The sequence below is a fragment of the Syngnathus acus genome, chromosome 1, assembly GCF_901709675.1.
Source record: "Syngnathus acus chromosome 1, fSynAcu1.2, whole genome shotgun sequence".
NCBI lineage: Eukaryota > Metazoa > Chordata > Actinopteri > Syngnathiformes > Syngnathidae > Syngnathus > Syngnathus acus.
This window is the reverse complement of record NC_051087.1, coordinates 16,221,158-16,244,902: the sequence shown is the minus strand read 5'-3', so window position 1 is coordinate 16,244,902 and position 23,745 is coordinate 16,221,158. Positions and strand designations below refer to the sequence as shown.

The 23,745-nt window shown below is 43.5% G+C and overlaps 1 protein-coding gene across 17 annotated transcripts in view; it reads left to right on the top strand.

Annotated features, from left to right (window-relative positions):
- The window catches only part of tenm3 (teneurin transmembrane protein 3), a 408,252-nt gene that overhangs the window by 83,351 nt on the left and 301,156 nt on the right, over positions 1-23,745 (top strand). For 2 of the 17 annotated variants that reach the window (XM_037254040.1, XM_037254033.1), the window contains exon 1: positions 16,491-16,823. The exons of 13 other annotated variants lie outside the window; for them this stretch is intronic. The gene's annotated coding sequence lies outside the window, so the exon portion shown is untranslated. Of the gene's footprint in view, positions 1-16,490; positions 17,007-23,745 lie in introns of those variants that run through there. 2 more of the 17 variants (XM_037254016.1, XM_037254024.1) reach the window with 2 other exon arrangements.

Genomic DNA, 23,745 nt, shown 5'->3' with positions numbered 1-23,745 from the left:
TTATTCTCAAAGCATCCCCTGATCTTAAGCTCCCAAAAGGGCAAGGAAAAACTCAAAAACCCCTGCCAGGGGAAAATGAGAAACCTTGAGAAGGGACCACAGATGGAAGGATCCCCCTTTCAGGATCACCAGGTTGTAATGGACGCAGAGAGGGCACAAATAATACATAATATGAAAATCAAAAGAAGTGGATGTCCAAGTCAGAGCGAAGGGCTGCCGGAGGAGCCCTCTACTATCCTGGCAGTGGAGGTTGAGCTGCAGATCCCCCAACCTGAATTGGCCCACAAGAATCCAGATAGCCGCTGTCAGCTTGGGTGCCACCTAACCACCTCCCCGGCCGGGGAGGGGGGGGGGAGAGAAAACAAAACAAACTCCGGCCGAATCGGCCACTACAGGTTAGTTAAAGGCCATGTCATAGAAATGTGTCTTTAAACGTGTCTTAAATGTTTCTACTGAGGTAGCAGTCCTAATATCCATTGGGAGGGCATTCCAAAGCTCTGGAGCCCGGATAGAAAATGCTCTAGACCCTGCAGATACTTTCTTGGCCCTCGGTGTCGCTAAAAGGGTAGCGTTTTGCGAACGAAGGTTACGAGACGGAACATAAGGAACAACTAGGTCGACGAGATACGAAGGCGCTAAGCCATGCAGTGATTTATAGGTTAATAGAAGAACCTTGAAGTCACATCTTAAATGGACCGGGAGCCAATGTAAGTTGGCTAATATTGGGGTAATGTGATCAAATTTTCTTGTCCGTGAGAGCAGCCTTGCAGCAGCATTTTGTACTAACTGTAGACTTTTGATGCGGGACTTAGGAAGACCAGAGAATAGTACATTACAGTAGTCCAGGCGCGACGTGACGAACGCATGTATAATAGTTTCCGCATCACCGGTCGAGAGGATCGGACGAATCTTTGCAATATTACGAAGATGAAAGAACGCAATTCTGGTTATATTCTTAATGTGCTTTTGAAAGGAGAGAGTTTGGTCAAACATTACCCCGAGATTAGTTACAGTATCGCTCTGAGTGATAGTACGGTTATCTATAGTTATAGCGGTTTCCTTGAACAAGTGTTGAAAACAAGTTGGACCAATTATCAACATCTCAGTTTTATCTGGGTTAAGACGAAGGAAGTTGAGAGACATCCATTGCTTGGTCTCCGCAAGGCATGCCTCAAGATTACAACAATCCCGCGGATCTGTCATCGATAACGGCATATATAATTGGGTGTCATCCGCGTAGCATTGAAAACTAATATTCCTTATCCTTCTAATGTGTGTTTGACAAAGCACTTTAAATTAGTTGAGTCCTCTGACTCGAATATAATTGATATATTAGGCATTTAGTTGTATGGTTAAATATTGCCCTTACACAAATGACTGTGGACAAGCACAGGTTGTCAACTTGCGCCCCAACAGCGGAGTAGGTGGATTTTGAATGACACTTCTACTGTGAGACACACCTGCTTCTGGATATGCATGGATAGCCTGATTTACTTTCATCTCCATCAGTGTGATAAGTGAATGTAGGCTTTTAACGAATCACTTCATCTTAAAGGCGAGACTACATTAAGAGTGACATTTTTACAAACAGACATAGAGAGAAGAATGGTTTTGCGTGAAACCATGGTGAAAACCTTATTCAAATCAGTGAATCTTTCCATTGTCTCCATCTCTCTACCCATTCTCCCCATCTTGTTACCCTTCAGGTATTATCTCTTTTATATTGCACACTCAGGCTTTTCGTAATCCTCTTATACATGTTCAGCCTCTTTCTACATTGTAACTCAATGTGGGCTTTGCCCTGTATGTGAGTGCATTTTACACTCTATAGTATAAGGTGACAGAGTCACTCTACATACCATCTGACCATGTGAATCTCAGTCTTCCTCTTTGTCACCACGACCCCTAAAACAGTCACACACAAGCACACAAAAACACCCACGCGCGCACACACGCACGCACACAATTATGGAAGAGCAACAGTTTAAATGTAAATTACACAAAGAGAATTGAGAATGCATGCTATAAAAAATCTAACATCTTATATATAAGACTCTGTAGTGGGAATTTACTGCGATTCTGCTAGTCGCGGTATACCCCTTCCAACATCGAAGGCGACAGGATCGCGGCTCTTAGTGAACTGTACAAGGCTGTCAGTGAACAACAGACGGCGCACCCTGATGGTTTCACCATCTTTGCTGGGGATTTTAACCATGCTAACCTGAAGACTGTTTTTCCGAGGCTTCACCAGCATGTTAATTTTCCAACACGTGGTGACAGCTTCCTGGACCTGGTCTACTCTACACATAAAGGAGCTTTCAAAGCCGCCCCCCTCCCCCATCTTGGACTTTCTGACCATCTCACTGTTATGCTTTTGCCCACATACAGACAAATGGTGAAAGCATCCAGGCCGGTTCGCAAGTAGGTAAGAGTGTGGCCTGAGGGTGCCTCTGATGTGCTTTGAGACTGCTTTGGCACTACTGACTGGGAAATGTTTAAGCAGGCGGCCACTTGCAACAATCGGACGGACATAGAGGAGTATACTGACTCTGTTTCCTCTTACATCACGAAGTGCATTGATGATGTGACCCACTCGAAATTCATCGTCACTCCGGCTAACTGGAAGCCATGGCTGACAGGGGCTGTCCTCAGGCTGCTGAGGGCCAGGGACAAAGCCTTCAGAGCGGAGGATGAGGCTGGCTTGAGGACAGCGAGGGCCGACCTGTCCCGGGGCATCAAGGAAGCGAAAAGGGCATTCTCTTGCAAGATTACCGCCCACTTCAAGGACAGCAGGGACGCACGGAGCCTGTGGCAGGGCATTCAGACCGTCATGAACTACAAGCCTGCGCTGCAGGGCTGTGAGGGCGACATCCGTCTGCTCAACGATCTTAACCGCTTCTTTGCTCGCTTCGACGCTCAGAACAGCACTTGCCCGCTGAAGACCCCTCCCCCTCCACACGAGCAGCCCCTGTGCCTCTCTGCGGATAGCGTGAGGAGGGCGCTTGCCACTATCAACACCCGTAAGGCGGCGGGCCCTGACAACATCCCAGGTCGAGTGCTGAAGGACTGCGCTGGGGAGCTGATGGGTGTCTTCACGGACATCTTTAACATTTCCCTGCAGCAGGCCATCGTCCCTTCGTGTTTCAAGGCTGCCACCATCGTACCTGTGCCGAAGAAACCTGCTTCAATGACTACCGCCCCGTGGCACTGACGCCCATCATCATGAAGTGCTTTGAGCTGCTTGTCATGGAGCACATCAGATCCATTCTCCCCCCCCACCATAGACCCCTTCCAGTTTGCGTACCGAGCCAAACGGTCTTCTGAGGATGCCATCTGCTCTGCCCTCCACTCGGCCCTCACCCACCTGGAGAGAAGGGACTCGTATGTGAGATTGCTGTTTGTGGACTTCAGTTCTGCCTTCAACACCATTGTGCCACAACGACTCATCTGCAAACTCGACAAGCTGGGCCTCAGTACCTACCTCTGCAACTGGCTACTGGACTTCCTCTGTCAGAGGCCTCAGGTAGTACGTATTGGCGACAAAATCTCCACCAGCATCACGCTGAGCACGGGGGCCCCCCAAGGCTGCGTGCTCAGTCCGCTGCTCTTCACCCTGCTGACGCATGACTGCACTGCAACTTACGGTAGCAACCGCGTGGTGAAATATGCCGACGACACGACTCTGGTGGGTCTCATCACCGAGGGCGACGAGACTCAGTACAGGTCGGAGGTCGACCTTCTGGCCACGTGGTGCAGGGACAACAACCTCCTGCTGAACATCAACAAGACCAAGGAGATTGTTGTTGACTTCCGGAAGGGTCACACCCAACACCTGCCACTGACCATCGACGGTGCTGTGGTGGAGAGAGTGAGCAGCACCAGATTCCTGGGGGTGCACATCAGTGAGGACCTCTCCTGGTCCACCCACACCGCATCACTGGCAAAGAAAGCTCAGCGCTGCCTGTACTTCCTGCGGAAACTCAAGCGACCAAGTGCTCCTCCGGCCGTCATGACTACATTCTACCGTGGCACCATTGAGAGCGTCCTCTCCAGTTGTATCGCTGTTTGGGGTGGTAGCTGCACTGAATACAACATGAAGGCCCTGCAGCGCATAGTGAACACGGCTGGTAAGATTATTGGTGCTTCACTCCCCTCCCTGAAGGACATTTACACCTCCCATCTCACCCGCAAGGCGACCTCGATTGTGAGTGATGTGAGTCACCCCGCTCACTCTTTGTTTGATCTTCTGCCCTCTGGGAAGAGGTACAGGAATAATTGTTTATTGTTATACCTTCTCTCTTGTCATGTGTGTGCTTGCATGTATATTTGCATTGTTGTCTGTGGAATACTGGTGGAATACCTCGTTTATCACTGATCATTGGTTCCAAGACCCCCGTGATAGGTCAAACTCCACGATGTGGAGTCAATATTTTTACGATATCCGCAAAATACTTTTTTTTAACCGTGTATTGTATTTTTAAATTTTGTGAACACTTTTTCTATTTTGAAACACTTTTTAAACATTTTAAAGTTAAACTGACTTTTAGAATCATTCCTATTTATTAGTACTACTAACATAAGGTCAGATGCCATATACGTCAGGTGGTTCCATAACTTCGTCCTCACTCTCCGGAATCTCAATTGCAACAGACTCTTCCCTTGGTGGTCGTGTCAGGAACATAGTGATAGGCAGTTGCAGGCATTGCTTTTTTTCCCTGAGTTAAGATGTTTTAATACATGTGCAGGGCTCCGTTGATTGCATTTCTGAACTGTGACGCACGAATCATTCCTCCACCATCTTCTGAAAATGTTTTGCAGATCGCATTATGGTTGCCAGGCTGCTTCGTCCTCACCAGTCATCTCAGCCAGATCTTCATCAGTTACCGGTTCTCTGTGGCAATCGAGGAGCCCGTTAACATCATCCGCATTCATATCGGAAAAGCCTTAGACTAGCTTTCCCAGCTTTACGCCATTACTGATGGCAGAATGATGAATTTCCTCAAAGTTATATCCTTTGTAGTCGTGGACCACTTCTGGCCACAATTTCTTCCAGGCGGCATTGAAAGTTTCCATCTTCATCTCCTTCAGCACCTTCTCGATGTGCTACACGTTGTGATATTAAACTCCCTCCAATAATGCAGCACTGAAAAGTTAACGTCAGTGTCTATGGATTCAATCAGGTCTTGCATGGTGTACAGTGCCTTAAAAGCACTAATAACACCCTGGTCCATAGGTTGGATGAGGGATGTGGTCCTTGGGGGCAATAATTCATTGCGCACACCTTCAGACTCAGGTCTTGTGCGTGGCCTCCAACGTTGTCCATCAGTAGTAGCACATTGAAATGTATGCCCTTTTCAGCGAGGTAAACCCTGACTTGGGGGATGAAGCACTTATGCAACCAATCATTCGACAATAGCATGGTTATCCAAGCTTTCGGATTGTGCATCCAATACACTGGGAGAACATTCATGTTTTTGATCTTGAGGCCTCTTGGGACCTTTGAATTAAAAATTAGCGCTGGCTGTATCATATGGCCAGCAGCATTGCCACACATTAGGAGTGTGAAGGGATCCTTGTAGGCCTTAAACCCAGGCACTTTGGCCTCTTCCTTCATGATGAATGCTCTTGATGGCATCCTCTTCCAAAAAAGCCAGTCTCGTTCATGTTGAACACCTGTTCAGGCAAATAGCCCCCTTCTTCAATGATAGACTTAAAAGTCTCATTTTTATACAACTCTGTGCCATCATTGTCTGCAAAGGCTGTTTCTCCATGGAACTGAACACTCATAAGGTTGAATCTCTTCGTGAACTTGTCAAACCAACCCTTGTTAGCAGTGAAAGGAATACATTGACTAGTAGAAAGAGATGCCTGCGAAGTTCAAGGTTGAGGGTCATCAGGGTCAGTATCTGGGTCAGCATTAGTGTCACCAAGTTGACTGTTCAGTCACCTGGCCTTTTCACGGAAAATGTTTGGATCCAAAGGAGTGTTTTTCTGTGCTATGCCCTTAGTGTGTGGAGTTAACGACCCTTTTTGCCTCCCTCTTATAATTAAGAGTCGCAGTCAAACGTATATTCTTCTCATCTTTCTCAATGTAATGCATAGATGACTCTTATATACTGTAATGGTAGCCAACCGCCACGTAACATCCCCCTTAAACATGTTTAGAAGTTTCACCTTATCTGCTATCGTAAGCATCTTCTTCTTACACTTGCCATCCTCAGAAGGCGTAGAAGGTCCATCCATCCATCCATCCATCCATCCATCCATCCATCCATCCATCCATCCATCCATCCATCTTCCGCTTATCCGGGGTCGGGTCGAGGGGGCAGCAGCTTTGGGAGGGACTCCCAGACTTCCCTCTCCCAAGCCACTTCACCCAGCTCATCCCGGGGGATCCCGAGGTGTTCCCAGGCCAGCTGAGAGACATAGTGTCTTCAGCGCATCCTGGGTCGTCCACGGGGTCTCCTACCGGTGGGACATGGGAGGCGTCCAGGAGGCATCCTGATGAGATGCCCGAGCCACCTCATCTGGCTCCTCTCAATGTGGAGGAGCAGCGGCTCTACTCCGAGTCTCTCCCGAATGACCGAGCTTCTCACCCTATCTCTAAGGGAGAGCCCGGACACCTTGCGGAGGAAACTCATTTCGGCCGCTTGTATTCAGGATCTTGTTCTTTTGGTCACGACCCTTAGCTCGTGACCATAAGTGAGGGGAGGAGCGTAGATTAACCGGTAAATTGGGAGCTTTGCCTTTTGGCTCAGCTCTCTCTTCACCACAATGGATCGGTACAGAGTCCGCATTACAGCCGACGCTGCACCAATCCGCCTGTCGATCTCACGCTCCATCCTGCCCTCGCTCGTGAACAGGACCCCAAGATACTTGAACTCCTCCACTTGGGGCAGGATCTCATCCCCAATCCGGGGAGGGCATTCCATCCTTTTCTGACTGAGGACCATGGACTCAGATTTGGAGGTGCTGATCCTCATCCCGACCGCTTCACACTCGGCTGCGAACTGCTCCAGTGAGAGCTGGAGATTACGGCTTGAAGAAGCCAATAGCACCACATCGTCTGCAAAAAGCGGAGATGCAATGCTGAGGTCCCCAAACCGGACACCCTCAACGTCTCGGCTGCGCCTAGAAATTCTGTCCATAAAAGTTATGAACAGAATCGGTGACAAAGGGCAGCCTTGGCGGAGTCCAACCCTCACTGGGAACGAATCCGACTTACTGCCGGAAATGCGGACCAAACTCTGGCATCGATGATATAGGGACCGAACCACCCTTATCAGTTGGTTCGGCAACACGTACTCCCGAAGCACCCTCCACAGAACTTCCCAAGGGATGCGGTTGAAGGCTTTCTCCAAGTCCGCAAAACACATGTGGACTGGTTGAGCGAACTCCCATGCACCCTCGAGGATCCTGCCGAGGGTATAGAGCTGGTCCACTGTTCCACGACCAGGACAAAAACCACACTGCTCCTCCTGAATCCGAGATTCGAACGCCCGACGGACCCTCCTCTCAAGCAATCTGAATGAACCTTACCGAAGAGGCTGAGGAGTGTGATTCCTCTGTAGTAGGAATACAACCTCCGGTCCCCCTTCTTAAAGAGGGGAACCACCATCCCAGCCTGCCAATCCAGAAACACCGTCCCCGATGTCCACGCACTTTTGTAGAGGCATGTCAGTCAGGACAGCCCCACAACATCCAGGGCCTTTAAAAACTCTGGGCGCCTTGCCTCCGTTTTTTAACAACCTCAGTGACTTCGACCCCAGAGATTGGAGAGTCCACCTCAGAGTCTCCAGGCTCTGCTTCCACAATAGAAGACGTGTTGGTGGAACGCCATCTCCACTGTAAACAGTGTTGATGGTGCAATGCTTCCCCCTCCTGAGCCGCCGGATGGTAGACCAGAATTTCCTCGAAGCCATCTGTCATTCTCCATGGCTTCGCCAAACTCTTCCCACGCCCAGGTTTTTGCCTCAGCAACCGCCGAAGCCGCGTTCCGCTTGCCCATCCGGTACCTGTCGGCTGCCTCCGAAGTCCCACAGGCCAAAATGGCCCGATAGGACTCCTTCTTCAGCTTGACGGCATCCCTTACCGCTGGTGTCCACCAACGTGTTCGCGGGTTGCTGCCACGACAGGTACAGACCACCGCATGGCCACAGCTCCGGTCGGCTGCCTCAACAATGGAGGCACGGAACATGGTCCACTCAGACTCAATTTCCCCCGCCTCCTCCGGGACGTGGGGAAAGCTCTGCCGGAGGTGGGAGTTGAAGCTCTTCCTGACAGGGGATTCTGCCAGACGTTCCCAGCAGACCCTCACAGTACGTTTGGGTCTGCCAGGTCGGACCAGCATCTTCCCCCACCATCGGAGCCAACCCACCACCAGGTAGTGATCAGTTGACAGCTCCGCCCCTCTCTTCGCCCGAGTGTCCAAAACATGCGGCCGCAAATCCGATGACACGACTACAGTCGATCATCGTACTGCGGCCTAGGGTGTCCTGGTGCCAAGTGCACACATGGACACCCTTATGCTTGAACATGGTGTTCATTATGGACAACCCATGTCGAGCTCAGACGTCCAATAATAGTACACCGCTCGGGTTCTGATCGGGGGTGCCGTTCCTTCCAATCACGCCCTTCCAGGTCTCACTGTCATTGCCCACGTGAGCATTGAAGTCGCCCAGCAAAACGATGGAGTCCCCAGAAGGAGCGCTCTCCAGCACTTCATCCAAGGACTCCAAAAAGGGTGGGTACTCTGAGCGGCCGTTTGGTGCATAGACACAAACAACAGTCAGGACCCGTCCCCCCCACCCATTGGCGGAGGGAGGCTACCCTCTCGTTCACCAGGGTGAACCTCAATGTGCAGGCGCCCAGCCGGGGGGCAATAAGTATGCCCACACCTGCTCGACGCCTCTCACTGTGGGCAACTCCAGAGTGGAAGAGAGTCCAGCCGCTCTCAAGAGGGCTTGTACCAGAACCCAAACTGTGTGTGGAGGTAACTATGACTATGACTAGTCAGAAAATATCTGCCTCGCACACCAGCTCGGGCTCCTTTCCAGCCAGAGAGGTGACATTCCATGTCCCAGGAGCCAGCTTCTGCAGCCGGGGATTGGACCGCCAATGTCCCCACCTTTGGCTGCCGCCCAGCTCACTTTGCACTCGACCCCTTTGGCTCCTTCCACAGGTGGTGAGCCCATGAGAAGGTGCAGGGCATTTTTGGGGCATTGTAGTTGGGCTTCACTAAAAATCACCAAGTCAAAAAAAACCTACCGTAAACGAAGAGCAAATCAGAGATGTTGCCGATGTATTGTAAACTAATCTTTAGTTGGAGCACAGTTGGTGTAAAATGATTTTGCTGGATTTTATATTAATGCATGTGACGGATTCTGAGTTTTGCGAACGTGTGCGGTGAATGAATTTAATAAATAAGTAAATAAATAAATAAGTAAATAAGTAAATACGTACATAAATAAATAAATAAATATGAATATTATTTATAAATATGATTGCACATGCATAAAAACTTCGGAATCCATACCGATAACTGAATGGATGATCATTTTTATCATTACTATAATTTCACCCCCCCCCCACTAATCGGGTCACAGCACAATGATTTGTGTTGTTTGTGTAATCACACACGAATGCACAATTCACACTCCTGTTCAAATGCCAGTTTTTTTTGTAGAAATAAGACAGAGAGACCAAGATAAACCAATTCAAGACTATTTTCGCCAGTAATGTTTCCTAAAACCTCTACAACTCAATTAAAAAAATGTTCTAAAGGGGGAACATAAAGATTAACTGGAAATAATGTGGTTCATGTTAAATGAGTCAGTAGACACCTGACGCAATTCTAAGTGCTTCTGATTAAGCCCAATTAAATGTGATTGCTTAATATTGAACACAGCCTCATTCCCAGTTATTTGAAAGCATGCACACATTTGAAGCCATGCTATCTTTGTTGTTTATAAGGTGCTCTTAAAAAAAATCTTTATTCCCGCTTGAGTTGTACTGGTTTTGGTCACATGGTGTAAAAAGTTTTGAAATAATTATTTCTGTTTCCGTTTTTTGTTAAGCACAAAATACTTTGAACAAGGGTGTGTACACATTTGATGCATGACTTGTTTTGATTCACTTCCACATTGCGCAACACAAAAACACATTACAAAAAAAACGATGGCACCCGTATTGTTACGATTATTGTTAAGATTAAATTAGATGAGATTAAATCAGCAAACAATATGAAAATTCATAAAAAATCCATCCGTCCATCCATCCGTTCGTCCGTCCATCCGTCCATCCATCCATCCATCCATCCATCCATCCATCCATCCATCCATCCATCCATCCATCCAGGTTCAGACCTCCAGGGGCCCCTACACAAAAATATGTCAAGCTACCCCCCCAAGAGAGACCAGAGAGACAAAATTTTACTTACTCATATCAAGTTTAATATTAAAAACATTAACAATTACTCCGTTTTATTTAAACAGTTGCTCCACAGCATCTCCACAAGTGTAAAAACATAACACGTTGGTAGATAGGTAAATAGAGGCAACAAATTGGCTGCACTTAAATTTACCGTATTTCCTCAGTTAATAGACTGCCCCCTAATAAATCCCTTTTAATAACCTGGTCTCAAACGTTTTTTATATCAATTAATATGTCAAGAAGTCAATATGTAAAATTAATTAATGGCAATGTGTATCCTAACCATAAAAAGAGAGGGGTTACGTTGCCTTGCTTACCTGACTGCTGTTGTCTTTGCTCATTGTTATGAAGACGCCGCTTTCTTTTTTCACTACCTGATTTAAAATGCCGCGACATCTTTGCGGCTACGAGTCTACTCTACGACGACACGCTGCTGCAAGCCATACAGCGCTACTAGTCTAGACAAGTTACAACTTGTGACAGAATGATGACGGTAACTGCGTAGTGCGTGTATTGGGCGCGCCGGTACTGCATCCATCCCTCCATCCCTCCCTCCCGCCGACGGTTGCGGGCGTACTCCAGCCTATTCCAGCTGACTTATTTTCAGCAAGGTACAACCTGCACAGGGCACGTAGACAAACACCCATTCACACTTGCAATCATACCTACCAAGGGCAATTTGGAGTGGTAAATTTTAAGGAAATTCAAAAATATGATATAAGCATGGGACAGTCCCTCTGAATTTTTAGAAATTCAATTCATTGAATGCATCTTTATCATCTGAATAAAGTTTATTATTCCCAGGAACATATTTTTGTTATTATCATCATCATTATCAACTATGAGTGTGTTTTAATTTAGTTTAATTTTATTATTATTTTTTACTGGGGCCATAGACATGAAGTTGAGTTGTAACGCTGTGTCCAACGGCCCACTTAACTGCAGTTCCATAAAAATGTATTTTGCGTGCTTTGTCCTTCTGGTTGAACAAATCAGTCTCCACCTTGCTGAAATTGAGGTGTCTTACACTTTCCGCTATGTCTAGAATTTCTATATGCAAATCAGGTGTGGCATATTTAAAGGGATGGAATGAAGCCGCTTGATTGATTGGACAAAATTGGAGTCAGTGTTGATGCCCACATGGCGCAGGTCTACAGAGTTGCCCAAACTCTGTCTGGGACCACCCCATCTCTATTTGCATCGCGCCGTGCGCTAGACTTGCGTCTGGTATGAAAACAAGGCCCTACAAATTAATAATGATTATGATAGAAAGGAAACATTGTGTTGATGGATACCTCTTTGTTGATTTGTAAGCTTTACAGTCACTGATAAAGTCACATTGTTTTCTGTGGTGATAGATGAAAAAACGACCAACAGCACCTTATTCATCTCCCACAAATAAATAATTTGATTTGACCCTCATTGTTTTCTATGGGGCGGCTCGGTGGGGCACTGGGTAGCACGTACGCCTCACAGTTAGGAGGGTGCGGGTTCGATTCCACCTCCGGCCCTCCCTGTGTGGAGTTTGCATGTTCTCCCCGGGCCCGCGTGGGTTTTCTCCGGGCACTCCGGTTTCCTCCCACATCCCAAAAACATGCTTGGTGGGCCGATTGAAGACTCCAAATTGTCCCTAGGTGTGAGTGCGAGTGCAAATCGTTGTTTGTCTCTGTGTGCCCTGCGATTGGCTGGCAACCAGTTCAGGGTGTCCCCCGCCTACTGCCCGATGACGGCTGGGATAGGCTCCGGCACTCCCGCGACCCCCGTGGGGACTAAGCGGTTCAGAAAATGGATGGATGGATGGATGTTTTCTATGGAGCATATTTGTCCAGTTCATTTTCTACACGAATTACTTCAAAGTTCAGTTCACAAACTTTAGAATGAACTTGTTCGGTTCATAGTTCATAATTGAATTTTTTAACTAAGTTTGTTGTTCCAAAAATGAAAAATTCAGAGTTCTTTTCTTCCTTCACAATCAAAAAAAGATCTCTGCAAGCATATCGGCATTTCTCATTGTTTTCAGCCATTCTATTCACATTAGTATTGAGGTGCTGCTATCACCCTCCAATCTCAAATACAAGAGAACATTTTTGGAATGATCTTTTTGTTTAATGAAATTAAATTAAAACATGACTGTGGTCCAGAATGTGCAAACACAATCTGCTGTAGGTAGGAGGTAGGAAACTCAGGATGTTCGAATGAAATATTCAATGTGCAAAACATTTAAAGTAACATTATATTTGCTTTCACTAACGTTTTATTTTTGTGAATGTATTATTTCTTGACCAGTTTGCGCAAAAAAAGAGAAAACATTATAGGAATTGGGACATAAAAGAGTGCAAAAGCCCCAAAAATTACAAAAACAACAACAACAAAACAATCTCATTAAGAGTAATTCAGGGTTCAACGCCATTGAGAGCACTACGTCTCATAAAATTCTTCAATATTCTCATAGCGTCGTTGCAGTTTGACTACAAGGGGCGAGTGGGGCTGCACGTCACGCGACATGATTACCTACATCGACTTAAGCGTCTGTCAATTGCGCTTTGGTCACATTTTGATGATGCCTTGTCTGCAGTTTGTTTAGCGATGTTTCATTTTCAAGTCTAATAAGAGAAAATCTGGCACCCTTGAATGAAAATAAACTACCCTTCAAACCCATTCATTGGACCCAGAATGAGCGTTTTCACAAAAAAGTTCAGGAAGCAATGCGCTACGTTCAGTTCACATTTGTCCAAAATATGAACAAGTTCATGAACTTTGGTACATTGAACGCATTCAGGTACAACACTGTATTTGTCTATTGGTAAATTCAGGATGAGCAAAAAATCCCAAGTATCTACACACGGTGTGATCGCATGTTGCAGTTAAATACCAGGTGGACAAACTGGCAGGTTGCCATCATTAATCGTAAATGGTTTAGTCCACCCCCAATGAAGTTTGCAATCACTGTTATTAGACTGGGCTTCACAAAGGTTGATAGGGTAGATGCATACACACACACACACACACGCACGCATGCACGCAGACACACACACATGCAGACACACACATGCACGCAGATACACACACACATGCACACACTCAGACACACCCACCCACATGCACTGACACACACACACACACACAGCCACACGCACGCACACATGCACACACACACCCACGAACACACAGACACACACACACACACACACACACACACACACACACACACACACACACTTTTGGATTCTTTCTAACTGAGTAACAGGGAGCAGTGGTCTCAATGATTACTGTTATTTTGTAGTCTAGCCAGGTGGTCGAAATGCACAAATTCATAGTGCACTTGCAGACATACAAATGGACACCACCCACCCACACACACACATACATACATACACACACACACACACGCGCACACACACACATACACACACACACACACACACACACACATTGTGGGCCGGGTGGGGTGGTTTGGTGGTGGTGAGAAGTTATGTTGAATTATCTCACCATCAACGCAATTCTCCACTTGCTAAAAGAGTGATTTGAAAATTGAAAGAGCTCTTTAATTTTCTATCCTCTTTTTGTGAATTCTTGCCTCATTGCTTTTCTCACAATTCATCACATTGGCTTGTTTAAACCAGCCTCAGTTTTGACTCTCTGTCTTTCTCTTGTGTTTCTCATTTTTTCCTGGTTTCCCGCTTTCATTTCCACCTCTCCATTGTTTTCTGTCTCTAAAATTGTGAACTTGCCTAGTATGGACATTAAAGGGCTTGGAGATTATTTCTTGCACTCTTTCTCTCTCACTCTCACTTTCTCACACACACACACGCACGCATGCACGCACACACACACACACGCACGCATGCACGCACACACACACACACACACACGCACACACACACACACACACACACACACACACACACACACACACACACACGAACACTCAGCGGGGGGTCAAACATGGGATGTTTAACTGGCAGAAATAACTCGACATGAAACACAGTCGCACAAAGCTCCTCTCTCTCTCCATCGATCATGCACACACCCTGTGAAGGTCTATATTATGTGAGTTAGTATGGGGGTACCAGCAAATACAATGGTGTGAGAAAAACCTCACTGCTGGAATGATTGTGATGGAGATAAAGAAAAGAAGACGTAGGCTGTCCAGTGAGTCCACACCACTCACACAATCAGAGAGCACAGAATGTAAAATAAGTAATTCCAGGGCTAAATCTCTTTCTTACTTTCTCACATTTAGTGTGGGAAAGTTTCACCCCCCTACCCCACCCACCTTTTCTTTGAAAAATATTGGTCACTAAGTATAAATCCATGCCTTTTTTGCATGTGTTTGGGGTTAGGGCCGAAATATGTTGGTAACAATGATTACACTGTATTAAAATCAATTGATGATATACAAATGAATTGATGAAAATTGGATTTGAAGTTGTTATTCATTGTTTTAACTCAATCTGCATTTTAGTCCTTTCTGTAAACCCAAACCAATGTTGAATGTGGAAAAACAATTAATTCAACAATCCATTATTTTCCTTTAGCTGCTAAAGTTTAGCGTGTGTTGTCACTGGTGTCGTGGGTGTGCTTGGAGCTGATCCCAGCTGACTTTGAAATGTGGGGCAACACTGGACTGATCACCAGTCAGTCACAGAGCACTTAGAGACAAGAACAAAATCATGCTTACATTTATAGAGAGTTTAGAATCTTTTGTGAAATATACTTAGAGGTTTTTGGAATTTAGAGGAAGTCGGAGTACCCTGAAAACCCTTACACAAATTTGACCATGCATATCTACCTGCATATTTCTAATCTACAATTGCTGGCTATGGTATAAATAATTGGCCCTGTTGATGTTGCCATTACAATTGGCATTTAGAGGCTGGGAATTTTGCACAATTCTACAGTATAGGCTGCCTTAAGCATTGCAATTCAAGCATTTGTATTGCCTGTCAATCTCACTGTTAGAGGGTCACTCTCATCAGTATTTCAAGACAACTAATCCAGATTTTGCATCGTTAAAGTGGATTCATTTTTATGCACATTTTCTCTGTGATCAGTCACTTGACATATCTGTAAAAAAGGCTATTTTCTGTCAACTCAGCCTCATTGAGCATGTATTATATTCAAGCTATTCTTAGAAAAAACATAGACCATAAGTGTCAACCGCAATTCCCGGGGCCAGATACAGCCAATTGCTTCATTTAATATGGCCTACTAATGCAAATTGTTTTTGTATGCTTTGTTTCTCTCTAAAATCTGTACCAAATTGCAAATTTGACCTCTGACAACCACTTTTTTTTTAGTTCAGAATGGAAAAGGGAAAAAGGGCACTTTTCACATGAATCTTTTTTTTTTTTTCATTTGTAATTGGATTCAAATGATAAAAAGTCACACAAACAGGCCCTCAATGCGCTCATGAATGATTTGTTTCAAATGTTTAGTTTCACTGATTTAATTTTCTACACAGTCAAAAATAGTGGTTCTATTGCAGCATTCGTTCTCAAATCCCCCGCACCCCCCACTCCCATTGCCAACATGTGAAATGTGTCATCAGTCCGAATTTTAATTTGACAAAGACAATGCTCGTACCAATCCTAGTATATAAGACATTTAGTCGTTCGCTAATTTTCAGGACCCAAATTTAATACTCCTTTTAGCTTTTGGTTTATACAGCTGCTTCCAAAACCTTTAACTACTTAGGAGTGTGGGCACACTCACCGTGCACTACCCCTTACACTTACAAAAATCTGGGGTGCATACGCTATGTTGTTGTGTAGTGTAGTTACTAGTTAATATGCACAGGCGCACAGTTGTGGATACCACGCGCACAAAAATGCAAATGCAGAGAAAAAGTCACGAATCGTTCGTATGCGGTACGAGTGTTTGTGTGAGACTGAGCGAGAGAAAGTAAAGAAAAAAAAGGGGGATACTTGACCCATCTTTTGCCTCTAAAATGCAAAAAGCAGATTCCGACGCAGACATGCAGCAGCCAATCCCCGCACTCCTTCAGCTCCCTTCTGTCCTCGTGGCTCCACCCCCTGCCTAGTTCGTCGAGCAGGAGGACTCCACATATTTACCAAGGCAACAAGGGAGCAAGCGAGGGAGCGCAGCAAGCGCGCGCACACACAGCTGTACTGGTAGAAGCAAGCGCGAAGACACACACGCTCATAGTCTCCACCAAAGGTTGTAGCAAGTAAAGAATGAAAGAAGGGCACGTAATTTTTTTGGGCAAATTTAAAACAGAAGAAAAAGCCGCGAAGACAGGAACGGCACAGATTGCAAAATTTTTAGTCTTCTTCAGTGATTTTTCAATCACCATCTCTGGCAAGAAGTGAGAGGATAGACCTGGGCTGACCGAAAGACAGAAACAAGGAGAGACGTGAACAATAATCGAGGTAGGATTTTCTTCCGTTTCTGTCTTGACAGAAAGGACAATCAGAAAAAGAAAAGACAGAGGTGTGTTTTTCCCATTCGTAAGCGGGACGACTCGTGGTCATGTGTTCCTGAAAGGATCCTATGTGTTGTGGGGAGCTCGAACCCTTTCAACCAGCCGAAACTGGAGTATTCACACAGACAAGGTAAATCACGTTCTTCAAATCCGTGCATTGTAACGGCGTGCGAGACGAGCTTGTTTTGCCGCGTGCCCAGGGGACGGTCAGTCTCGTAAATTGCGTCTCATTGTGTCGATTCACCAAATTTAAACTCACAAAGAGAAACAATTTTGTAGTTCCGGTGTGCATGGGCGTGCGCGTGCGTGCCTTTTAAAACAGTAGCAGACTCGGCTTCATTTGCAATCATGTCTTCATTTGGCGATCAAGTGTCAAAAAGGAGGCTGAGAAATGCTTTCCCCCGTCCCAGAATAGCTTTGTGCATTTAATTTTCTTAGATATAATAATCTTTTCCCCCGTATCGTACTTATTTGTTATGTTTCTTTTAGTCTTTCCTTATAGCTCATATTTCTTCACTTTAACCCCCTTTTCTTATATTTTTGGCTGTGATCATGGTTTTCGAAACTGGCTGACTCGAGCAACAAGTTAGTGACTTGACAAATCAGTCAAACGGGCAGCAAGACTTGCAGTTGCCTTTATTGTCAAATAACCTCAGAGTACGTCAGTTTATATTGAGCTAAATTCTCATTTAATTAGAACCACATAAATAAGTCATAACAGATGCATTTGAGGCCAGTCTATTCACTTTCAGTAAAGCTTTTAGGGTGCATACAATGAATGCATTTGAGACACGTAAAATCAACGCAAGCTTTAGGGTATGCTTTTGATTTTGTGATTATTTCATGTGAGCAGCAGGATATAATGGAGATAGGCAATATTAACCAAATTACGATAGCAACCAATGAGGACAAACTGGGGATAATTCTCGACAATACTTACATACTTGATGAAGTGACCAAAATGCATTCAATATCCTATGCATGTGAATAGAATAGAATAGAATAGAATAGAATAGATCTAGAATAGAATAGAATAGATCTTTATTGTCATTGTCACACATGTACAACGAAATTTAAAAAGTGCCAACCGATCAGTGCATAAAATAAAAAATAAATAGAATAAAAATATAAAAAAAATACAAGCTAAAATCCACAGAAGAACATACACAGACATAATCATCCCTTTTTAGCGGCATTTAATGTGACTACCGCTGTGGATAGAGTTTGTACTGTAATTAATAGTTTATATAACGCGAGCACGCACGCGCACCCACGCGCGCGCACACACACACACGCACGCGTGCTCTCTCGCTCGCTCTCTCTCTCACGCACGCACGCACACACGCACACACACACGCACGCACGCACGCACACACACACGCGCGTGTAAATTTGTGATGTGTGAATTCAGATTCATCGACGATGTATGTATTATGTCAAACATCGAGTGACTGGTGATCTTGGATTTGACACCATTTAATTGCGTCCATTATTGGGTGGGTTTCCATCTATCTAAAAAAAATAAACCTGATGAAAATTAACCTGAATGAGAAAGCTACAAATCGAGTTTTATTTTATTTATTTATTATTTTATTTATATAATATTGTTTTATTTTAACATTTTTTCAAGTTTTACTCTTGGAAGGGGTGGATTTTGAAGCTTTTTGAAAAAAGTATAATGCACATTTTGTTTATGGGAACACGTTTTGGGAATGAATGATGACAAGACCGGATACAACGTTGCATGTTTTGACCAAATACACCATACATATATTGCACAAAAATAGCATCAGACGATTAAGTGTACGTTTGAGGGGACATAAAAATTGAAATAGTCCTTAAATTAATAAAATAAGTGAACATTAATGCTATTCTTGATGAAAAACAGCAAAAAACATCCGTGTTTGTGCACAGTTGACAGGTAATGCAGTGGAGAGGTATGTACATTTCAAAATAAACCTCAGTGTACCAAGAACACACAGATGCCTTGGATTGCTCTTATTGAGAAGTTTTTACTGGCAGCATGTGGTGGCGTGGTGGCTGTCTTGATTTGTCTTAACTAGTTTATATCGCTATTACAAACTGCTAATTAACGACACAAAAATAATAATAAAAAATATAGTAAAATTAAAAAATGAGGCTGAAAGGCAGCCGACAGTCTTGTGGCAGAGAGACGCTCTCATGGTTTCCACTCCTCCCAGTATTCGCAAAATCATCACCATTGGCAACGGGGATAAGTTGCTCGGTCGTTTTGCGCATTTTCACTGAATACACTTAAAAACTAGAAACATTTAGGATGGATGTCAAGCAGATTTATTCATTTAATTGCTAATGACTCTGTGTAACATTACTAAGAGGTTGTGTGCTATGTTTTAATCCACTACAAAATGTCAAATTCCTTGTTAGTTAGGAACAAGATTGGTTATCACAAAATAATTCACACTCAACTATATATTTGAAGGGACGTGTTTGAGATGTGTCCCAACTTGTAATTCTATAATTTGGTGATATAATTTAGGATGCAGGTGAGCGAGGTGTTCAGCCATGTTGGATGAGTTCCCACATCCTAGCCAGAATAGTTTTATAACAAACCTTGAAGACAGGCTTGGTTGGCCATATCTTTGGGCTTGTCCTGGCTGTCAGCCATGGAGGCAAAATAATTCCATATGACACTTTGTGTGCCTTGTTTCTCTGCGAGAAGTGGAGTGTCTGCAGGAGCTTGAGAATTGAGCAGCCATCTTTGTCCTCCCTCTCACTTGCAGAAGCCTCCCACTTAAGGCACTATCCACTTGTCGGCAGACAGGCGGCCATATCGACTGACTGTCAGCCTAATCTTTACCAAACTTTAAGACAAAATAGGAAAGCTTTAACTTTTTTTATTTTAAAACTAGTAGTACTAAAAAATATGGTACAGAACCTTTTCTGATGTCAATACATGACAGTCTGGTATTGGTCCCTGTACAACACTTACCGCAGTGTTTGTACTGACTTTGAACTACTGACATTAGATGCACACTACGCTAGGCATTATGTGGTGCTCCTGTTTTCCTATTTGTATTTGTGGTGAAAAACTGATAACAATTCATCCAAACAAAATACAGGAATGAACTAAAAATGTATTTGTATTTATAGTGAAAAAACAATAACTCTTTATCCAAATGAACTATAGGCATGAACTAAAAATGGAAATCACTTTAGTTGTATATAGATGCTTTGCTGTCTATCACCATGGTAACTGTGTGGAAACTGTATTTAACTGAGTAAAGATTTGGGGAAATTCTCCAGCAGATCTGCCCTCGGTGCTTGTTTTAGCATTGTCAGTTTTGAAAGTCGCACTGATGTACTATGTGGTGAGGTGAGGGTAAGGGTGGACTGTGCACTGCTGATCATACACAGTGAGAGAGTGAGAGAGTGAGAAGACGGGCTTTTTTGTTTGCTTAATGACTTCCAGACACAGATTTGCATTCCATTGCCGTGTGCGGGTGTATGCGAAGTTCTCCCTCTCCACCCCCAACACTTACCTTTTCAATGAGAAACATACATTTTGAGATGCTCCCCAAAAATGTGTAGGTGAATAACAAAGTCAAGGGAGGAAGTATGTGATGGATTAAAGGAATTAAACTGTCACTGTGAAAGGAAACATGCTTTTAAGAGAAGGCACATAGACAGATCGTAAAGAGAGGAAGGCAGAGACAGCGCTTGGGACATGAACATATGCAACCGATTAAGATTCCAAGGGGCCTATTAAAAATGATAAGATGTCATTAGAAAAATAAATAAGCATTTAAATTATATATCCTATTTATATAAAATTTAGGAGCAAAAGCTGAAATCTGAATTGGAAGCTCTGTTTTTAACAGCTCTCTCTATTGGAATCAAAATAGTTGTGTACCGTTTTAGTGGGAGGGAATAATAATAAAAAAAAAGGTTTAGAATTGTGCGTTATAAGTTGGAGTAGTACAAAACAACAGACAACACAGTGATAATATCACCAAAACATATTGTGAATGTGAATAATTACAGTTACAAGATAAGTTGCTAATGTCTGTCAAGCTGATTTATATTTAGTCCTTTTTTTGTCTTGTCTGGAATGTTTTAGTGGATTAGGATATTCAGACCGACCACTGGGAGAGACAATGGAACCAGTCAAGCACAGAAAGTGGCTGCATTCCACTGCCAGATACAATTATAAATAAATAACAAATTGAAAAAAGTTATTTGCTACATTTTGAATACAACAGCACATACATAAATGTCATTGAACCCAGTTGCCCACACATTATGAATGTTTTGGGACCATAATTAAGATACTCTATTGTTGTCACAGTGTGATGGAAGCAGAGTGCAGGAATTATATCTATTTAAAGATGAGATGCTTGACAACTACAGCATTTTTAGTTGTCTTTCTTGTAATAAAAGAGAAACACTTATCATGGAATTACTGTGATTAATTATTTTTTGTTTACTGTGCTCCATTAATTTTACGTTACTAAATTTAACATACTTCCTGTGAAAATTAGTGCAGAATTTTATGATGCATGTGTACACTATTACTTTAGAATAGCAGGTTTATTGCATTCATTTAGTTAAATGATTCACAAATTAGAACAAACATTTGACTTTTGACATTCAGCAGAAACTGCTGTCATCAAATTATTTATTTTTATTGCCTCCAATTAAGTTAATACTTTGATTAAAACTTATTACTAGCGAAAAATGTGGATTTCCATATTTTTAAGTGAGACTACAATGCAAACCCATTGCCATTTTAGGAACCCCCTGTAGGCATTTGCAGATTATACTAGATGTATTTGCAGATTAAGGGGACAGGTTCTGTGAAAGACTGACTGCTGGGGCAGAGAATGTGACCAGCCAACCATTATATGACCTGCTGGATCCCACCGCCGCTGCATGCACACTCACATGCACGTACGCTGTTGCACGGGTGTGTAGACGTTCACAAGCGCTCATGCGTTAGCTGCACGGACACACTGATTCATTAATACGTGAAACCCCACACCACTGTACATGCACTTTTGTTACCAGTGTTATGTTTCTCACCCTGGTTTGCAGGCTGTAATTGTTACTCAGTGTCGGATGGCGTGTTTGGAAAGAATCACCGAGATTTACAGAAACTTGACTACCTCGTATTTATCATTTTTGCATTTCTTCTTATCTCTTACACTTCAGGCTTTGTCTTGACCCATCCCCCAATACATGCACATGCACACACACACACACTCACACACACGCACGCATGCACGCACGCACACACACATACGCACACACGCACGCACACACACGCGCACACACACACACACACACACACACACACACACACACACACACACACACACACACACACACACACACGAACATACCTAATCTCATACTTTCTTGTTGCTAGGAGATGAGTGTGTTTGTGTGGAGACGCTGAGAAATGTACAGGGTATTGGTGTGTGTATGTATGTGTTTAAAACCTTGAAAATGATAAAAGGTGGAAAAGCAAATGTTAAGTATTGCGCCTAAATGTGTTTGTTTATTTCTTGATTAAATAATATTGTTTTGTAGTTAAAAATATATTCTTAGCTATTCAAGCATGAAGACCAGCACACATGGCAGAGTATAAGCATTGTTCCTATTCAACATAGATAGATAGATAGATAGATAGAGAGAGAGAGAGAGAGAGAGAGAGAGAGAGAGAGAGAGAGAGAGAGAGAGAGAGAGAGAGAGAGAGAGACTTTATATATGAATATTATCATGTTAATTTATTTTTTGTCAATTTTTTTACTAGCGTTATGTGTGTGTGGACCGTTGCTTTGGATGCTTTGCCCACCATTGCGCAGTATTTCACAGCAACTCTCTTCTCTAAAGTCCTATAGTAAATGTGCATCTGTGAAGAATATAGTGTGTTCACGGAAAAAGCTCTTCAGGTGAAAGTGAAGCGCTATCCTTTCTCCTCACTAATTCAAAAGGAAGATTGACTTGTTAATGATGAATCAAAATGTGATCAAAACATTTCTGACTCTTAGTCTGCAAAGTGGACAATTTGTCAGAATCATCATCCATTCATATTGTTAGAACTGAAGGCCAGCTTGTCAATAAGTTGTTTTACAGGCATTTCAGGCATGATTGAGTATTGTGGCACTGTTAGTGCTTGACTATTAAATAGAAATTGTACACGGACGAAATGGGGTAACAGAATGTGAGCAGCTCCCATTCAATGCCTGTTTAAGATGGACAGCCACACACCAGGCTGCCTCATTAGAAATACCAATGGTGTCGTCACACCTTCATTACAGAATGCTGGAACACAATTTAAATGATACTCTGGGGCAGTATCACACATACACATACACATTTCGTGTAGATAAGCAAAGCAGTGTAATGGTGAAGGCACTTTTCAGGAAGCATTGTGTGGTCTCAAAACTGGTTCTCTACGTCTGCTGCATATTACGTTTGACTTTAAAATGAAGTTGTGGACCTTTTCAAAATATTTTACAAAATTACATTCATATACAAAATTTCAAGCAAAATGGGTTTAAGGTATTGTTATCATTACAACTGTAGGTATATAATTTGTAAACAACTATAGTTACAATTTTCCCAGTTGTGTATTGTTTCATCAATTTCATTCAATGTAATGTCTTCTGACAGATTTGTTTCCTTCAACCTACAGAGAAGCAATACAGGTTAGATATTTCAATATGTCTGTAATTTAAGATGTATATTATTATAATCATGATATAACAACGAGTCATGCACCAGAAAAGCTCTGTGGAACCATCACCGTTAAAGTAAAATATTTATGAATCCATCCATGTATCACTTAACCTGTTCACAGGGGTTTTTGCATGCATTTCAAACAG